Source organism: Lonchura striata, chromosome 3, assembly GCF_046129695.1.
Source record: "Lonchura striata isolate bLonStr1 chromosome 3, bLonStr1.mat, whole genome shotgun sequence".
NCBI lineage: Eukaryota > Metazoa > Chordata > Aves > Passeriformes > Estrildidae > Lonchura > Lonchura striata.
This window is the reverse complement of record NC_134605.1, coordinates 111,631,944-111,648,260: the sequence shown is the minus strand read 5'-3', so window position 1 is coordinate 111,648,260 and position 16,317 is coordinate 111,631,944. Positions and strand designations below refer to the sequence as shown.

The 16,317-nt window shown below is 51.7% G+C and overlaps 1 long non-coding RNA gene across 3 annotated transcripts; it reads right to left on the bottom strand.

Moving 5' to 3' along the window:
* Window positions 1-443: 443 nt before the first annotated feature.
* Window positions 444-4,722, bottom strand: LOC144246080 (uncharacterized). 3 transcript variants are annotated; one of them, XR_013339766.1, is made up of 3 exons: window positions 3,988-4,722; window positions 3,157-3,294; window positions 444-650 (listed from the first exon to the last, which is right to left on the bottom strand). It is a non-coding gene; the product is annotated as an uncharacterized LOC144246080 (long non-coding RNA). The 3 variants fall into 3 exon arrangements; XR_013339765.1 differs by lacking the exon at window positions 3,988-4,722 and having other exon boundaries at window positions 3,157-3,556; XR_013339764.1 differs by lacking the exons at window positions 3,157-3,294; window positions 3,988-4,722 and adding an exon at window positions 2,469-2,797.
* Between the last annotated feature and the right edge of the window lie 11,595 nt (window positions 4,723-16,317).

The window sequence follows — 16,317 nt, the reverse complement described above, 5'->3', positions numbered from 1 at the left end:
GTTATTTAGGTCTTGTTTTCCTCTGCCATGCCACAGCTTTAAAAGAAAATCCATCCTGTTTGTGAGGGCTGGGTTCTGTGGGGCTGGCAGTGCCGCAGAGGGATGCTCGGCACAGAGTGCGGCATGGCAGGGATCTGCCTGCTGGGATGGGGGCAATCCCAAAGAGAAGGCGCCCCAAATCTCTTTCTTTTCCCCCCCCTTTTATTCACTACACGGGAACCCTCTGGCAGTTCAGACTCTCCTGGAGGTCCAGGATGCAGTAGTGCCCACTCAGGGTTGAGCAGGCGACCGTGGGCTGCCGAATTGCCGGGCTGAGGTTTTTATTTTGGGGCGGATTTTAGCATTCATCCCCCACCTGGTGCTGAGTGCGGGTCCTTCAGGGGGGTCCTGCCTCCGCCGCCGTAAAGAGACGGGCGAGAAACCTCCAGGAACAAAGGAGAGGATGCAGGAACCCGCAAGGAAAGAGCTTTATTGGCATGACCCGACGGGCTCCTCGCGGCATCCGCACCGGCCGGGATGCGAGCCCAGGGAGGGACGTCCCAAAATACCTGCAGAACCCTCGGCGGGTGCAAAGAGGCGTCCCAGGGACCCCGAGCTGCTGTCAGCATTCCCAAGGGCACCATCCCAGAGGTGAGGCTCTGTGCACGGAGCTGCAAAGAGAGATGGGACCCCCCGCGCTGTCACCAAGGGCCCCCCAAATTTGGGACAGCTCTGCAGATGCCCTGAGGGGTGGGGGACTGTCCCCTGCAGTAAGGCCTGTCCTTCCCCAGTGACAGGCGCCTGCTGGGAGCACTGGGATGGGCCGGGATGGAGGGATGTGGGGTGGCCTCCAGCTGCAAAGAGAAGGGAGGGGAGGAGAGGGATGGGAGAAGGGTAAGGAGGTGAAGGGCCCCAGCAGGGAGCAGGGCAGAGCGGTGGTGATGACTACAAGGGTGGAGGGGAAAAAAAAAAAACGAAATAAAAATAAAAGCGTGAAAAAAGGAGGGGGAAAATAAACCAATGGCGTGTCGGGGGTGGAGGAGCAGCCCCTGTGCTGCAGGAGGCTCTGGGGGGCACCTGCTCCGTGTTAGGCCGCGGGGTCGCAGCATCCCTGCGGGGTCGCAGCATCCCTCCCGCCCGTCGCCTCCAGATTTTTTAAATTTTATTTTATTTTCTGAATAATTCAGGTGCCGTTTCTCCCCCCCTTCATCCTCCCCCCCGCCCTCCCCTCGGCTCCTCGCACACACACGCCTCTCGCCGGGGCTGTGTAAGGAGTATAATGAGGCAGCCGATGGGTAATTGGGATCTTTTGTAGGGAGGATGTATGGCTGGGGCAGCTGCTGGGGGGTGGGGGGGCAGCTGGGGAGGGGGGGGGACAGCATTACCATACAAAGGGAACAAATGACATGTTTATCCCTCCGAGAGATTTACGCCCGGCCTCGCCCTGCAGACACAGCGCTCCCCCCCTTCTTCTACCCGGCACTTTTGATTTAAATTATAAGGATTAAAAGGAGAGGGAGGGCGGAGGGGAAAAACACACAAACAGCCACCGGAAAAAAAAAATCATAATAAAGCTTTAAAAAATAAAGAAAAAAAGCGGCTTTGCCCCAGCATCCCATCCCCCTCCGCCGGGGGAACAGCGTGAGCCCCGGTGACCCCAAGACCTGCCCTTGCTTTTTAGCAGGGAAAAACCCCATCACTCTGTGGAGAAAAGGCGAGAGAAAAGGCAAAAGCACAAAGCGGCGGCAGCGGAGCAGCCCCGGGGGCAGCAGCCGCGTCCCCCCGGGGCCCACCCGCGGGGAACCCCCGAGTGACAGCTCCGGATTTCACACCCCGGGCGCCTGTGCTCTCAAGGACCCCGTCTCCTTCATCGCGGAGAGCCCCCCAAAGGCTGCCGTGCACCCCCATCCCATCCCATCCCAGCGCATCCCAGCGCATCCCAGCGCATCCATCCCTGTCCGCCCCCTCCCCGCGCTGCGGTGCCACCTGCGCCGGTGCGCAGCGCTGCCTGCGCGCCCCGCGGCCGAGCTCGGGGGATGTGGGGGGGGATGTCGGGGGGTGCGGGGGGTTCCGCGGGTGCGGAGAGCCGCGGGGCAGCCTCCGGCCTCGATGCTGGTCAGCCTCGTTCTTGGCATTCACCGCGTGCCTTAATTGTATGGACATTTAAATCAAGGTCCGCTGTGAACACGGAGAGAGGGGCCTTTCCTCGCGAGGAAGAACATAGAGAGAAGGAGAAGGGGAAATGGGAAAAGAAAAGAAGAAAAAGGGAGGGGGGAAGGAAGGGAGGGGGGCGAGGGACCCCGCGGAGCCCAGCCTTTGTTCTCCGCGCCCCGCGGAGGCTCGGCGCGCCCTTCCCCATGGGCGGGGGGGAGGGGGGGACAAAACCCAACCTAACACCCCCCCGACCCCTCCGTCGGAAAAAAAAACCCTCTATCAAATCAAAGAAGCCCCGGGCTGTGGGGTGGGGGGCGGCGGGGGGGCCCCGTTACCTGCCCTCCGTCTCTGCCCGATGCTGCCCGCTCTCTGCCGCCTGCCCCGAGCCCCGCCGCGCTGCTATAAGCGGGGGGGGTCTGGAGGAGCGCAATAAACCTTCCCCCGTTCGCCTGCTGCAGTCAATCCTTTCGCTCAGATCCCAAGTGGTGCAAAAAAAAGAGGAGAGGGGCCCATCTGGCTTCTCATCAGCTTTGTCAAGTCTTGCATACGCTAAAATGCTAATGACCTAGATAGCTCATGCAAAATGCAGCAGAGAGAGAGAGAGAGAGAGGGAGGGAGCAGCGAGGGAGGGAGGAGGGAGGAGGGAGGGAGGGGGAAAGGCAGAGGGAGGGGGAGAGCCCGGGTGCATCACCCCCCCCGTCCCCAGCACCCCCCAGCCCTCGCTGCCCAATGCACCTTGGTAGGTACGAGCCGGGCTTTGATTTGAAAGGTCACCCGGGTACGATGAGATGGGGGCGGGCAGAGCCCACGGATAAACCGCCCTGGCTTCATCCTTCATCCCCCCCCCGCCCCAGCCCTCCAGGGGGGAAGAAAGGGCGCGGGGGGGGCGGGTGGGAGCGCAGCCCCCACTGCATCCCCCCTCCCCCGTGGGGTGCTGAGGGGTGTCCTGTCTATCCAACCCCCCTCTCCCGGCCCGACCCCGACCCAAACCCGCCCCCCCAAGAAGAGGAGCGAAGGAAATACCCCCTGCGGCAGCCCCGCCGTGGTCCCTCCGTCCTGCAGCCGGTGCGGAGCGCGGCCAGGCGCGTAATCCCGCGGAGGATGCTCGGGGAGGCAGGGGGTGGGATGTGTCCCCCCCCCCCCGCGCTATGCAGAGGGGGGCTGAAAATCATATATATAAATAAAAAATAAATATATATATATAGAAAAGAAAAGGGAAGGGGGGGGCTGGAGCCAGGCCGGCGGCGGGAGCGGAGCGGGCGGCCGGAGGGTGCGGAGGGAGCGCGGAGCAGCCGGGCGGGCGCTGCGCGGAGCGCGGAGCTGTCAGCGGCGCCTTCTCATTTATCATTAGCCAGCCCTAATCTTGCTCGCTGTCCTCCTTCGGTGATGTTGATTCACTTTCCCTCCCTCCTCCCCCAGCCCCCCCCCCTTTTTTTTTTTTTCCCGCACACCCCCTCCCCGTAAAGGATTATTCAGCCAAAAAAAAAAAAAAAAAAAAAAAAAAAAAAAAAAAAATCCCAGCTGCTGACTCCGTGCGCCGCAAACAAGGCGGCTGCAGCCCTCGCCCCCAGCCCCGCTTCCGCAGAGATGCTCCGGGTGTTGTCCGCAGAAATGCTGCCTTTTAAAACAAGGAGCGACCCGCGGGGAAAGAGCCTCCAGCCCTGCCCAGCTCCCCCCGCAGCCCCCCGCACCCTCCACCCGCTTTGGGGGGGCTGCGGGGGGGAACCCCCTGCCCTGGCCCCCCCAAACCCCGCTGCGGAGAAAGGATGCTGCAGAGCTGGGTGCAGCTTTGCAGGGGGAGAGAGAGAGAGAGAAAAAAAACCACAAAAAAGGTATTAAAAAAAAAAAAAGTACCAATTTTGGCCGAGGCTTCGCTTTCTCTCCCCCCCCCTCCTTCACCCCCAGCACTGCTGGTTTCATGGCTACGCTACTGTAATTATGAATTCTTCTTCTTGCGACTCGCGTGTGTGCAGGGGCTGGGGGTGGCAGTGGCTGTGGCTGCAGCTGACATCACTGCAGTGGCGTGGGGCTGACAGCTCCCAGCGCTGCGCAGCCTGCAGTGGCTCCTCAGCTTTTTTTGCAGCCTCTCTGCTGACAGTTGTCAGGGAAAAGGAAGGGGGGGGGGGAATAATAATAATAATTATAATAATAATAATAATAATGATAATAATCCCCAAACCAACCAACGAACCCACCCCATCTCACCACGTTCAAGGTGAATTTCAAGGAGAAGAGCGCGCTTTTTGTTTGTGGCGAGGAGCGCACGCCGTGGTTCTCTACGTGTCTATATCCAGGGATATCTACACATTCCCAGCATCACCAGTCCCAGCAGAGCACCCTGTTAGACCCTGTAACCTTGTCAGGGTGCTGCACAGCCTAACCCGGGCTAAAACCCCGGCTCAAGCAGGCTCTGAAGGCAGGAAATCCTTTATTACTCGCCGGGTGATCCGGTGTCAAGGGCATGTGCCCGCTCCTGGGATCTCTCTGCACAAGCCGCAGCTCCTGAGATCATTGAGCGCCGCTCCGAGTCGCAGCGCACGTCTCTTCCCTCCGTCCCTTCCCATCACACGAACACAAACACATCCCTTCTTTTCTCTTTTTCCCTCCCCGGTCGAGGCCTAGAAGTTGCTGAGAAAAACCCGTACGGAAGCGTGGGGAGGTGGTCGGTACCCTGAGTGCAGGGCTGGGTGCTCAGAGAGGGGCAGGAGCATCCAGCTCTGAGTAAGCACAAGAACTTTGGGCACCTTGGGGGTCCAAAACGTGTGGCTGGAAGCCTCTGGGAGCCTCTGCCCTTTCCCCTTAGTGCTGTCTCACAGTCCTACGGTTTGTGTTCCCATTGCCTTAATGACATTTCACTTAACGCATCAGATCAGAAGAGTTTTCAAGGAAATGCTAGAAATTAGCTGTCAAAAATGGTTCAGGAGAGGCACCAGCTCAGCCACAGAAATCTTTCCGCCTGCCCTTTATACCATCACCCCCCTCAAAGCATGACACAATATTATTAGCTTAAAGAAAAAAACAACCCCAAACCCTATTTACCCTGAGAGAGCAACTCCACAGTACACCTCCCCTGAGCCGTTTGCAATTCAAATAAGGCCTCGAACTGCACAGATTTTAAGGTCTGGCTGACAGAAGCCAACAGCCAGAGCATCCCTCTGAGACTGCCACGCTTCCAACCGCAGCTGGAGCCACGGGGCCACGCGAGCATCCGTCCCTGCCCCGCAGGCAGCTGCCCAGCAGGGACCGGGACGGGGTCACGGTGCTGCCTAATTCATCCCCTCCTTGGTTGCCTGCCCTGGAGATTTATGCAGAGCTGAGATGATTTATTTCAAAATAAATAGATGAGTTTCGTGGCAGGTTGGAGGTGAACGGTTGCAATTTCAATACTCCCCTGAAATTACTTCTGCATTTTTTTAAGGAACATTTATTTTTTATCTCTCTGTAAGACCTTTCCTTTTGAGGAGCCCAAAGCACCTTGAGAGCCTGCATAAGCCCTGATCCCTATGGCAATTTGAAGGAAGGAAATGCAATTCTCTCTCTAAGAGGGGAAACTCAGTATTGGGGGCCTTGGGGAGGTTTTGCCACCCATCCTTCATGGCTTCAAATGGAATGGACCCATGGATGGAAATTATGGGAGCACCAGGGGGACACAGACCCAGAACAGGGCTTGCAGCCCCCAGGGCTGGGCAAAATGGCTTTGTCAAATGGACACAGGGATTTTCTGCCTGATTTTAAGCTCACACGGAGCTGGATGTCACTTTATAAACCTGTGCTGGATTAAAGCTCAAAGGGCTCTCCCAGGACCTTTTCCATCTCACCCTCCTGCCTGCCGCCCGTCACGTTGGCCGAGGATATTTAAAGCCCGCTCAGAAATACATTCCCCTCCCTTAAAAACATCAATCCTCAGACTTAACCGGTGATCCATCCCCTCCCTGTGCACTATTAGCACATTAAGAAATTAAACGATAAAACTCCCAAAGATCCGATTGACTGGGATCGCGCCGCTCCATATGGCACGGCATATGTGTCCGGCCCTCGGCCGGGATCACCGGGATGTGCTTGGCCAGGCTGGGCTGGGAAAGGGGTTTCAAGGCAAATTCAGATGGATTTAGAGCTACTTCATTTTTCTTTTTTTTTTTTTTTTCCCTCTCACGACATTTCAGTTCTCTGCTCCACCCCCAGCGCCAGAGGGAAAGCTGTGGAGGTGATGTACGTCCCTAAATAAAGATGCAGAGCCTGGCTTTGCTGGAGGAGGTCAGGTGAGGCTATTTAACACTTTGCAGCCTCCTCGAAGGCTTTAGAAAAGGATGCCAAACCCCCAAAGCCACCTCCCCACAAGCAGCTTCATGTCTGCTGGGGATGATGGCAGAGGTGATGCCGGCTGGATGGGCCCCTGCAGGTGGAGGGAAAAAGTCCCTTTCCTTCCCTACCCACCCCAGGATAAATCCCCTTGCAGCAAACAAAGGGCTCTGGGCCTCGCTGGGAGCTTTCCCTGAACGACGATGCAAAGCCTTTGGAGGCTTTTTCACCACCTTGGTGGAATTTAAACCTTTCCTTTAATTTCTTTCTGGGGCTCACTTGAATTGTTACGCACTGGGAGGTGCGAGGGGAGCAAAGATGGCACCTGGATTCCTCCTCGTGCCTGGCACTGCGGGATGGACGGGTGGACAGAGCCTGCACCACAAAACTTAGCTCTAAACATGACCTAAACCAGCTTAGCAGGGATATACATGGAGAAAGGGATTAACCCCCCTCGCTCCCCAGCCAGGAGCAACAAATCCCATTAACACCCCGTCCCTGGGAGGGGAAATTCCGCATCCACTGGTCCCCGAAATAGGGACCTGCCGCATTGACGGAGTTATTTATTTCAAATAAAGATCCCAGCCCGTGGCAATGTCTCCTGCAGAAGCTCCGTGGTGAGAATTAGGGATTTTTGTGGGAAGCTTCGGCATCGCTGTGAACCAGCCTGGCCGTGTTACCCTAGTGCAACGCCTGTGCCGGCTGTTCACCTCCTAAATAGTTAATTCCTGGAGACTGTGAGAAGCTTAAATATATATCAGGATCAGATGCAGTCACCTATAGCTCCCCTTTCTGCAGGATTTCTCAGGGTTACTCAGAGAACTGGGAGCAAAATTCGGTGAGGGGGGTATGAAAAATATCCCTCTGCCTGAAAAACCTCTCTCTCCCCCAAGTAATTTGATTTAAAGCAGGGGAATTACTCACCGAGGTGATAGGTAGGAACCATGCAAAATATAGTGGGGGGAAAAAGAAGCTGTTAGAGACAACAGCAGGAGAAAAACTCAGTTATCTATGGTAACAGTCTGGAGACTGATTTATCCAGCGTATAAATAGAGCGGGAGAGGCTTTCGCGCTGTAGACGCTCCGATGGGGAAGTGAAAGTTGATTTTACCCTCCCCTTTTGGGTTCAGCTTGAGAGGAAAACTTCCCATTGATGCAGCAGCTCCACGGAGTGAGACACGGCACCAAATTCCAGAGGAAACGGGCCCAAACTTTCTCCCCTCGCCACCGTGCTGGGCGCAGCCGTGGGATGCGATTCCAGCATCCCCCCCTTTCCCCACGTAGCCATTCCATCTTAATCAACATCCCAGCTCTCCTCAGAGCTGCCCTCTCCAAGCCCCCAAATATTATTGCTTTGTTTACTACTGGGTTTTATGGAGGATGAAAGCTGATGGACCAGATCCCTCTTCCAAGTATTTAATTCCCTTTCATACTTTAAATAATGTTGCTTCACCTACTGGCTGTAGAGATTAAAAAAACCAGCAAACAAACCACCCCAAATCTCTTGTAGTCCATGATTTATTTCTGAATTTTCCTTGGGGGGGGGGGGGGGGGAAATCATCGAAAGGTCTCCAAGCTTCAGGTTTTAAAACATTCATCGTATTTAGGCAAAATCTAGTGGAGCAAGCACAGGGAAAAGAGGGAAGATGCAGTGTCATGTTGGAGCCTTGTTCAGCATTTTGAGTAGTGTAACATGTTTTAGAGGGAAAAACGTGGGGCTGCGAGGGAGATTTCAGGGCTTGTCTTGGTTATACCTGGAATGTTCATCTTTAGGACCCACAAACCCCATCGTGCCATTTGTCCCCCTCATGTTCGGTGCCTCCATCATTTTAGGACAATTTGAAGAACTGATGAAACCCCCAAAACTCCCTTTGCCTTGCTGGGATTTGCTCTCTGTTTTCCAGGCTGTTCTGCCAGAGCAGCAGCGGCTTTGAAATCCCGTCGCTCCCGTTTTTCCGGCGGCATTTCCCAGGGAGTGCATCCCCCTATTGTCCCTCAGGTCAGCAGAGAGCCCCAGATCAGGTAAAGTCCCTTTTGTGCCGTATCCCACAATATCCACGTCTGCCTAGCGTGCGTTTCCCCAACGCAGATTCCACTGGCATGGAAGAGCAGATGGCTCAGGTAGCGGATTTAAAGCAGTCCCAGCCCACCCCCAGGCCTGACCTATATCCAGGATGAAGGAATGGATGCCAGGAATACCTTTGCTTTCCCCTATGTCCATCATTCATCTCTGGATTTTTTTTTCCCCCTCCCCATCAGCTGTCAAAAAATAAAAAAAGAAGGGAAAGGGTAAAAAAAAAAAGGAAAAAAAAAGCAATACCTTCCTGACTGATATTTACACAAGTAAATATTTTTTATGTATATACAGTCAGTATGAAATGATTTTTAATGAATTATCTGTGAGTGAAAACAGTTCTGTAAATCAGCAGGGCTGCAGGCAATTTTTACCATATGTCGGCTCGCATTTGTATCACGGAATTTGTTGTGGCGAGGACGAAATATCTGCTTTTCTTTCCTTGCTGATGTGCTAGAATTAGGATCTACATAACTCAGTGCGTTTAAGCAGGAATATTGTCTGGTTTTATTGGACTATTATTAATGCAAAGGAGGCCGTACCCTATTCAGCTCTGCACACCCAGCCAGCGAGAGCTGCACGGGAGCAGGGAGAAGCTTGAATTACATCAAAAATCCCTATTTTTCTCCCATAAAGCATCCTTCAAACCTTCCTCCAGCAGGTTTCCAAGAGTAAATCAGCAACTCGCACAGCAAAAAGGAATATCTGTAAAATATAAGCTATGCTCTGCTCTGCACATCCATCCTCCCTTCCCCCTCTATAAAATAACATCTGAATTCCTAATGGCAATAAGGATGAATTACTTAATGTATGGAGGGGGGGCTCAGGCTAAAAACACATCCCAGGATAATGCTGGGCTTTAACAGCACTGTATTTACCCCTAAAGCAAGGGGGTGAAACAGCAACCAGAGCCCCAAAACTAGGAATTGACACCTCAGACTTTTCAAAATGTAGGTGAAAACTTCTGCCTAATTCACGGTAGGAATAAATTTAATACATTGCTCCTAAATTCAGCTACTAAACCAAGACAAAAAGCAAAGGATGGGTGTGTGTGTGTGGGGAGAAGTTTAACACAAAACCAAACCAAAATTGTTATGAATATCACATATTCCTGCGTTCTGGGGATTTTATTTCAGAGCTGTTAACACCGAGGAAATGTTTGAATTCTATTTAATCAAACAGTGTCGCAGGGAAGGTCTCCAGCCTGATTGTCCGTCGTTTATCCGGGGCTGAACGGGAAGGTGGGGGATGTCAGGGAGGGAGGGGAGGCCTCTGGGAAGAGTGGTCCTGGATCTGCACCCCGAACAAAGAGAGGTCACCCCTGTTTGTATCCGGGTCCTGCACATCCAGGGATTTGCCACTGGCTTCAACGGGAACAGGATGCTTTTCCTTTTGCCCACAGGAATATTCCTGGATGCTGCCTAAAGCAGGGGTGGGGGGGGGGGAAAGGGAGAGAGGTTGAAATTTATTTTTTTTTTTAAAGAGAGAATAAAAATCATAAATAATAAAATACTTCAAAAATCCCAAAGACAATTCCTGCCTTTCTGCCCCTGTTGTCACCCCCTCTCCCTCTCTGCCAGGCCAGGATGCAGCCCCGAGCCAGAGGACGGCAGCGATTCTGTAATGACGTAATGCTGAGATGGAAAATGTCATAACCATTTGTCACCAAACGCCCCGTGCACCCAGATGAAGCAAACAGTGTGAGACTGACAGGGCTGATGAAAAACAGCACTTAAGCTAATTTTTTTCTCCTGCTAAACTCCGTTGTGCGCTATGCAAATCTGATTGCAAAAGTGGGACATTATCAACACTTTAACGCTAGTTAACTTTGGGAGATGATACTCAGAGCAATCAACATAAACTTAGCATACAGTAACTTAAATAACAAAAATGTTTCTCTGCTGCTGCTCCGGCGCTGGCATTTGGATCCAGGCATGTGATGGATTGTGCCGTGCCTGGGAACAAATTAAAAATACAGCGCCTCAGATCACTGGTGGCAGCAGCGGAGAGGAACGGGGTTTAAACCAGAATAACAATAATGGCAATTAGACACCAACCTGGCCTGAATCATCTCTGCCCTGCGAGCAGTTATTGATTATTAATAGGCTCATATTTGCTTAGAACCCATCCCTCATCCCTCTGGTTCCCACGCCAGCCAGAACCGACCTGCTCCTGACGAATCCACATTCCAGCAGCTCTTAAATTTATCAAGCTCCTCAAAATACTCTTTTCCCCCCCACTTAAGGTCCAATTCCTAATGCCTGTGAGAATCGCAGCTATCCTCTCCTTTTTCTCCTGGAAAATAAATTTCTTTTTATCCCTCGGCGAAGTGCGTTGCAAACCCTAAAGGTCACCCTCCCAAAGAAAGGGAGGATAACCCTCAATTTGTTATATTTAAAAGCTCACAGCGGTGGGAGAGGTGAACTGATGGAGAGGACAGGACGAGTCTCCCTCGTTAGCATTCCCCCCGTTCCCCCGCAGCAACGGGGAACGATAATAACACCTTAATATCTCCCAGCGGGGCTCAGAGGAGCTGGAAAAATAGGATTTAGGGTGTGAGCTGGGAAAGAAAATAAAAAAAAAAAAAACCCTACGGCCCGCGCTGCAGCTGGAAAGTTGAAGCTGGATTTTGTGTCGCGGTGGTATTGATTGGGATGTTAACAAACCCGGAGCGCGCGGAGCAGAGGGAGGCTGGATCCCAGCCAGCTCCTGCTGCTGGCCCGGGCCTGGAATGATGCCTGCTCTGATACGGCAACTACCACTTCCCCAGCCCAGGTCTGCCCGGGGTTTCTCCTAAAAATGTTAATTAAGGCTCACACGCTGAGCAAATTGCAGGGAATTAGCTCTATTTTGCATATGCAGAATTAAGGTGTGAGGAGAAGCACCTGGATGAGGGTGGCCCAGGGAGTCCACCAAGAGCTGAGCTCGGTGTTCACGGTCTGAGCCCTCCGCTGTGGCCTGAGCCTCATCTGGTCTTCTCCTGAGCTCATCATACCCAGTTCATTAATGGAACACAGGAATTCATAGTAATTATTGGAGAACCACAGAATCATGGAATATCCTGAGTGGGAAGGGACCCATGGGAATCATTGATTCTCAGCTCCTGGCCCTGCAGAGACACCCCAACAATCCCACCCTGTGCCAAGACAGAGGTTAATGGGTTTGGTTTCCAAATATGGACTCGCTCATACTGCAGAATCTTACCTATTTCCAGAAGGTCTCCCATTTCCATGTGCAGAACATGCAGTCAGTTCTGTCCCCATTCCTGTTCTCAGCATTTTCTTCAGCTGAACTAGGTGTTTATAGTGATGTTTCAGGCACAATTAGAATCTGCTTTTATTTGTTAAGACTTTTCCCATTACAGCACAAATCCCAGAGGTGCATTCTTCCTGTCACTACCAAAACTGCAAATTCCAGCTCCGTGGAGAAAATGTCCTTTCCCAAAAGGGATAAACCATTGTCCATTTATGCAGTATCCCTGGCTGAACCCTTCAGCTGTGACCTCCATTTGTTGGGATTAGCAGAAAAAACAATGGCACCTTTTCCAAAATTCAGGAGACACGCCAATACTTACAGAGAGATAAGAAGAGCACCAGTTTACCATGGCCAAGGAAATAATTATAGCCAAGGAAATATCTTCCATCTTGTGATGGCTGACTGCAGAGATGCAGCAAAGTGCAGGGATTTTCTCCTTTTGGAAGTTAGAGAAGGCATTTTGTGGATGAAGAAACCAAAAAGGATTCTACTGGACTGGGTTTGACACCAGCTTCATGGAGGATGGGCAAGGCTTGCTGCTGACAGCATCCCACCAGAGAGTACAGAAAACCCTTCTTAGATAGTTCTTCAGGGCTTAATTTATTTAAAAATAGAAAAATGTGCTCCAGCTCTTTGATAGAGTGAAAGAACAAGGCTTACACAACACCCGAGTCTTCCTGCTCAAGGTGAGGTGGGATTTACCCCTTCAAAATTCAGGAATGTTGTTGCCCAGTGCCAAAATCTGCTCCAAGGTGTCTCTGAACCAGCAGCATTTTGGGGGCACCAAGGGAAGGCTGCACATGCACCCCATGGTGACAGCTCCCCCACCCCAAAGACAAGACCTGATGGCCAAGGAAAGAGAATCTGGAACTGGTTTATTTATTCCTGTAATTTATCAATCTCTTAAAGTGTCCAAGGCCAGGTTGGACAGGGCTTGGAACAACCTGGTCTAGTGGAAGGTGTCCCTGCCCAGGGCAGAGGATTGGAACAGGATTTGAGGTCCCTTCCCACCCAAACCATTCCATGATTCATGGCAGGGGGGATCTGGGGCAGCAGTGCCCTGGCAGCCAGGAGGGACATCCCTGTCTTGGGGGAATCAGGCTCAGCATCACCAGCAGGGAGAGGGAGGGGATGGTCCCACCCTGCTCTGGGGTGGCCTCACCTTGAATACTGTGAGCAGTTTTGGGCACTGCAAAATAAGAATGATCTAAAGCTGTCAGAGAGCATCCAAAATAGGCTACAGAGATGGTGAAGGACCTTGAGGGGAAGCCTTGTGAGGAGCAGCTGAGGTAATTTGGTTTGTTCAGCCTGGAGAAGAGGGGACTGAGGTCAGACCTCACTGAGGGCAGCAGCTTCTCCTGAGGGACAGCTTCAGTCTCTGCTCCCTGTGACCAGGGACAGGGCCCAGGAACAGCTGGAGCTGTGTCAGGGAAGGTTTAGGGTGGATATCAGGGAAAGATTCTTTCTCCAGAGGGTGGCTGAGTACTGGAACAACTCCCCAAAGAATGGGCACAGCCCCAAGGCTGCCAGAGCTCCAGGAGTGTTTGGACGGGGATGCACAGGGTGGGATTGTTGGGGTGTTCTGGATGATCTTGGTGGGTCCCTTCCAGCTCAGGACAGTCTGTGATTCTGTCATCCTGGGAATTAACTGGGGACCACCTTCCCATGGCAGGAAACCTTCTCTTGTCCCCGTGGCGGCTCGGGAGGGGAGCTGAGGTCAGGCAGCACAGAGCTCTCCTCGTTCTCACCCTGAGCAAGGGCACTCTGGCACTGAATTTCTGAAGCTGTAACAAGCCCAGCCCTGGTCCCCAGCTGCCTCTCACGGCCATCAGCAAGTCCTGGAGTGAGAGCACTTGTCCTGCCTCTCGAAGTGCAAGGAAACTGTCTCAACAAAGAGGATGAAATATTTCTCGTAGCTTTCTGTAAGTAAAGGCAGAGAAAGCAAGGCAGACAGCAGCTACTCAAACCACTCCACCCGGAGAGTCGTAGCCTACAAGAGCTTTGTGGGAATGCTGGGACAAGGCTTTTCTTGTCCACAAATGGACCTCCTTGTCCTTTTCTTGTCCACAGATGAGCCTCCTGCTGCTTTGTTATCTCTGCCCAAGTTGCCTTCTCTGCCCTTCCAGCTCGTGGTTTCATAATAAAATAGTGGTCAGGTCTGTGAGGGATGAGTGAGAGCAGTCCCCCCTGGCCTCTTGTCCTGCTCTCTATCGTATCCCTGAAATCCATGTTGCTTCCACAGTGGAGTCCACGGTGCCTTGCCAAGGCAAGTGGGATGCAGGGCACCACCACCTCTAAGCTCAAAAATCAGGAATTGTGCTGTTGGGGCTGCCTTGGACCTCATTTTAAACAGGAGGAGGTTTGGGCATGATGGGGCTGTCCTCCACCAAGTGATGTCCACCCCAAAGAACCAGTCCAAAGCCCCCTCCTGCACTTGGAATGGAGGCCAAGAAAATGTCCCCATTGCTGTCACATCACCTCAAACCACTGCTGGTTTTTTTTTTTTGTCACTTTGAACAACCAGAATCTGCTCTCATCCTGTGTTTTATACACGGTCAGCAAGAGCCAATCTCTTTCATAACAGGAGCACATCCAATTAAACTGGCAAACAATATTACATTTTCCTATTACTTTGTGTAGAACATCCTTTCTGGTAAAAGAGACGCCCAGAGGTTATAGAAATTTTAGGGATTTCTTTTTCAGACTCCTACATGGCTGAATCTGTGATCTCAATTTGAATTAGCTGGGACCTGCTGTTGGGGCTGTTTGTTGTTAGATGTCACCAGTGATGGTGTTGCCAGAGAGGCTGGAACATAACAGACTCAAAAGGACCTGAGGTCAAGGGCAATGAAGTTTAAAATACAACCTCTTCTTGCTTGGAGATATTTTTGCACATGTATATCCTGAACAGAAAATTCAGGAGAATAATGCTTTCAAGTGCAGTCTGAATGAAGTCACAGGGAAAAAGGCAATATATTTTGTAATGAATTCGTTTAAACAACTCAGTGATATTGTTGATTTGCTGCTCCCTGGATTGTAATTTATTAGAAATTGCTTCTGATGTTTACAGGATGCATAAAGAGCAGTTCGATGTAAATAAGGAGCTGCTGTATGGTTAAGTGTCCCTTCTGGTGAATTAAATAACTTGGTGAAAAGACTTCTTGTGTGTATTTATTCCACTTCCCACTTCAATGTCATCTTGGCTCAGTTAACCAGAAGAGAAAAATCAAGTTGCAGGGGAGCATTTCCCCATTTTTGGCAAAACCGTATTTTGATGTGGCTTGGAGACCCCCAAACTGCCCTGTATGCTCTGCTGCCCTTTTCACCCCCTTAGCCTGATCACCCCAGGGACAAATTCAGGGGTAAGATGCCACCTTGTGAGGCAGAAATGGTCCTTCCCCTCCTTCCACCACTGTGCCAGGGCCTGAGTGCTGAACCCAGCACACAAAAACTGCTGCCAGACCAGGGGGGATGGAGCATGAAGCCTCCTCAAGACAAAACTCAGGACACTTCTCAAGACTCACCTTTTCAACAGAGGGATTTACTTCATGTGGGGCTTGCTGCCCATGTAGGAATAAATCTGAAAATCTGTGCACAGCCATCTCCAATGCATCAGGCAAATCTTGCACAGCCAGGGCTAACCAGGAGCTGTAACACGTGGATTCCTTAAAGCACCTGAAAATCAATGTCAGGATCTATCCCAGAGCCATGACTTTGTCCAGAGTGCCTAAAGAGGGTAACACAGACATAATTTAGCTGGATTGAACAGTCTAATCTGAGATTTAGAGGATTGGCAATGATCTCTTCCCTGCTAATCAATTCTTGTGGTGCAAGAAGGAGCTTGGGAATGCTCAGGCTCGGTGTGAGGTGCCTCAGTTCTTCCCGACAGGTTTATTCCTCCACCACTTTTTTGTTGATCGTGATTTCATGATCACAGACCGCCCAACAGAGAAGATCTGTTTTTTTAACCAATTTACAGCCAAACTTTGCATACCAGCATTTATTTCTGCCATTAAGCAGCTCTCCTCTTAATGCAGAAACATCTTGCAAGCCCCCAGCCACGTTTTATTCCACAGCATCCCACATTTTCCCCCAGCACCGGTGCCAGTTGGACTGGCTTGCTGTACAGAGGGATCATCCTCCTCTTGCCACCAAGGCTCAGTATTCTGTAAATCCCTCACAGTCTTCAAAACACAGATTTTTTTTTTTTTTTGACTCATTCTTCAGTGTCACCCCAGAAAGTCCTTTAGGAAACACAAAATGACTCCTCCTTCAGGGCAGCATATGATTATCCTTGTGCTTTGCTTTCCCTGAAGGATTTGGGCACATATGGGAGATGAATTTGCTGGGGCTGCTCTTACAGACACAGAATGCTGGAATGGTTTGGGTTGGAAAGGGATGCCAAGATTATCTCGTTCCACCCTGTGCCATGGGGAGGGACAATTTCCACTATCCCAGATTGCTCTGAGCCCTTTCTAACCTGGATTTGGACACTTCCAGGGATGGGGCAGCCATAGCTTCTTCCTCCCACAGCCACATCCTGTGTCTTGTGGTAT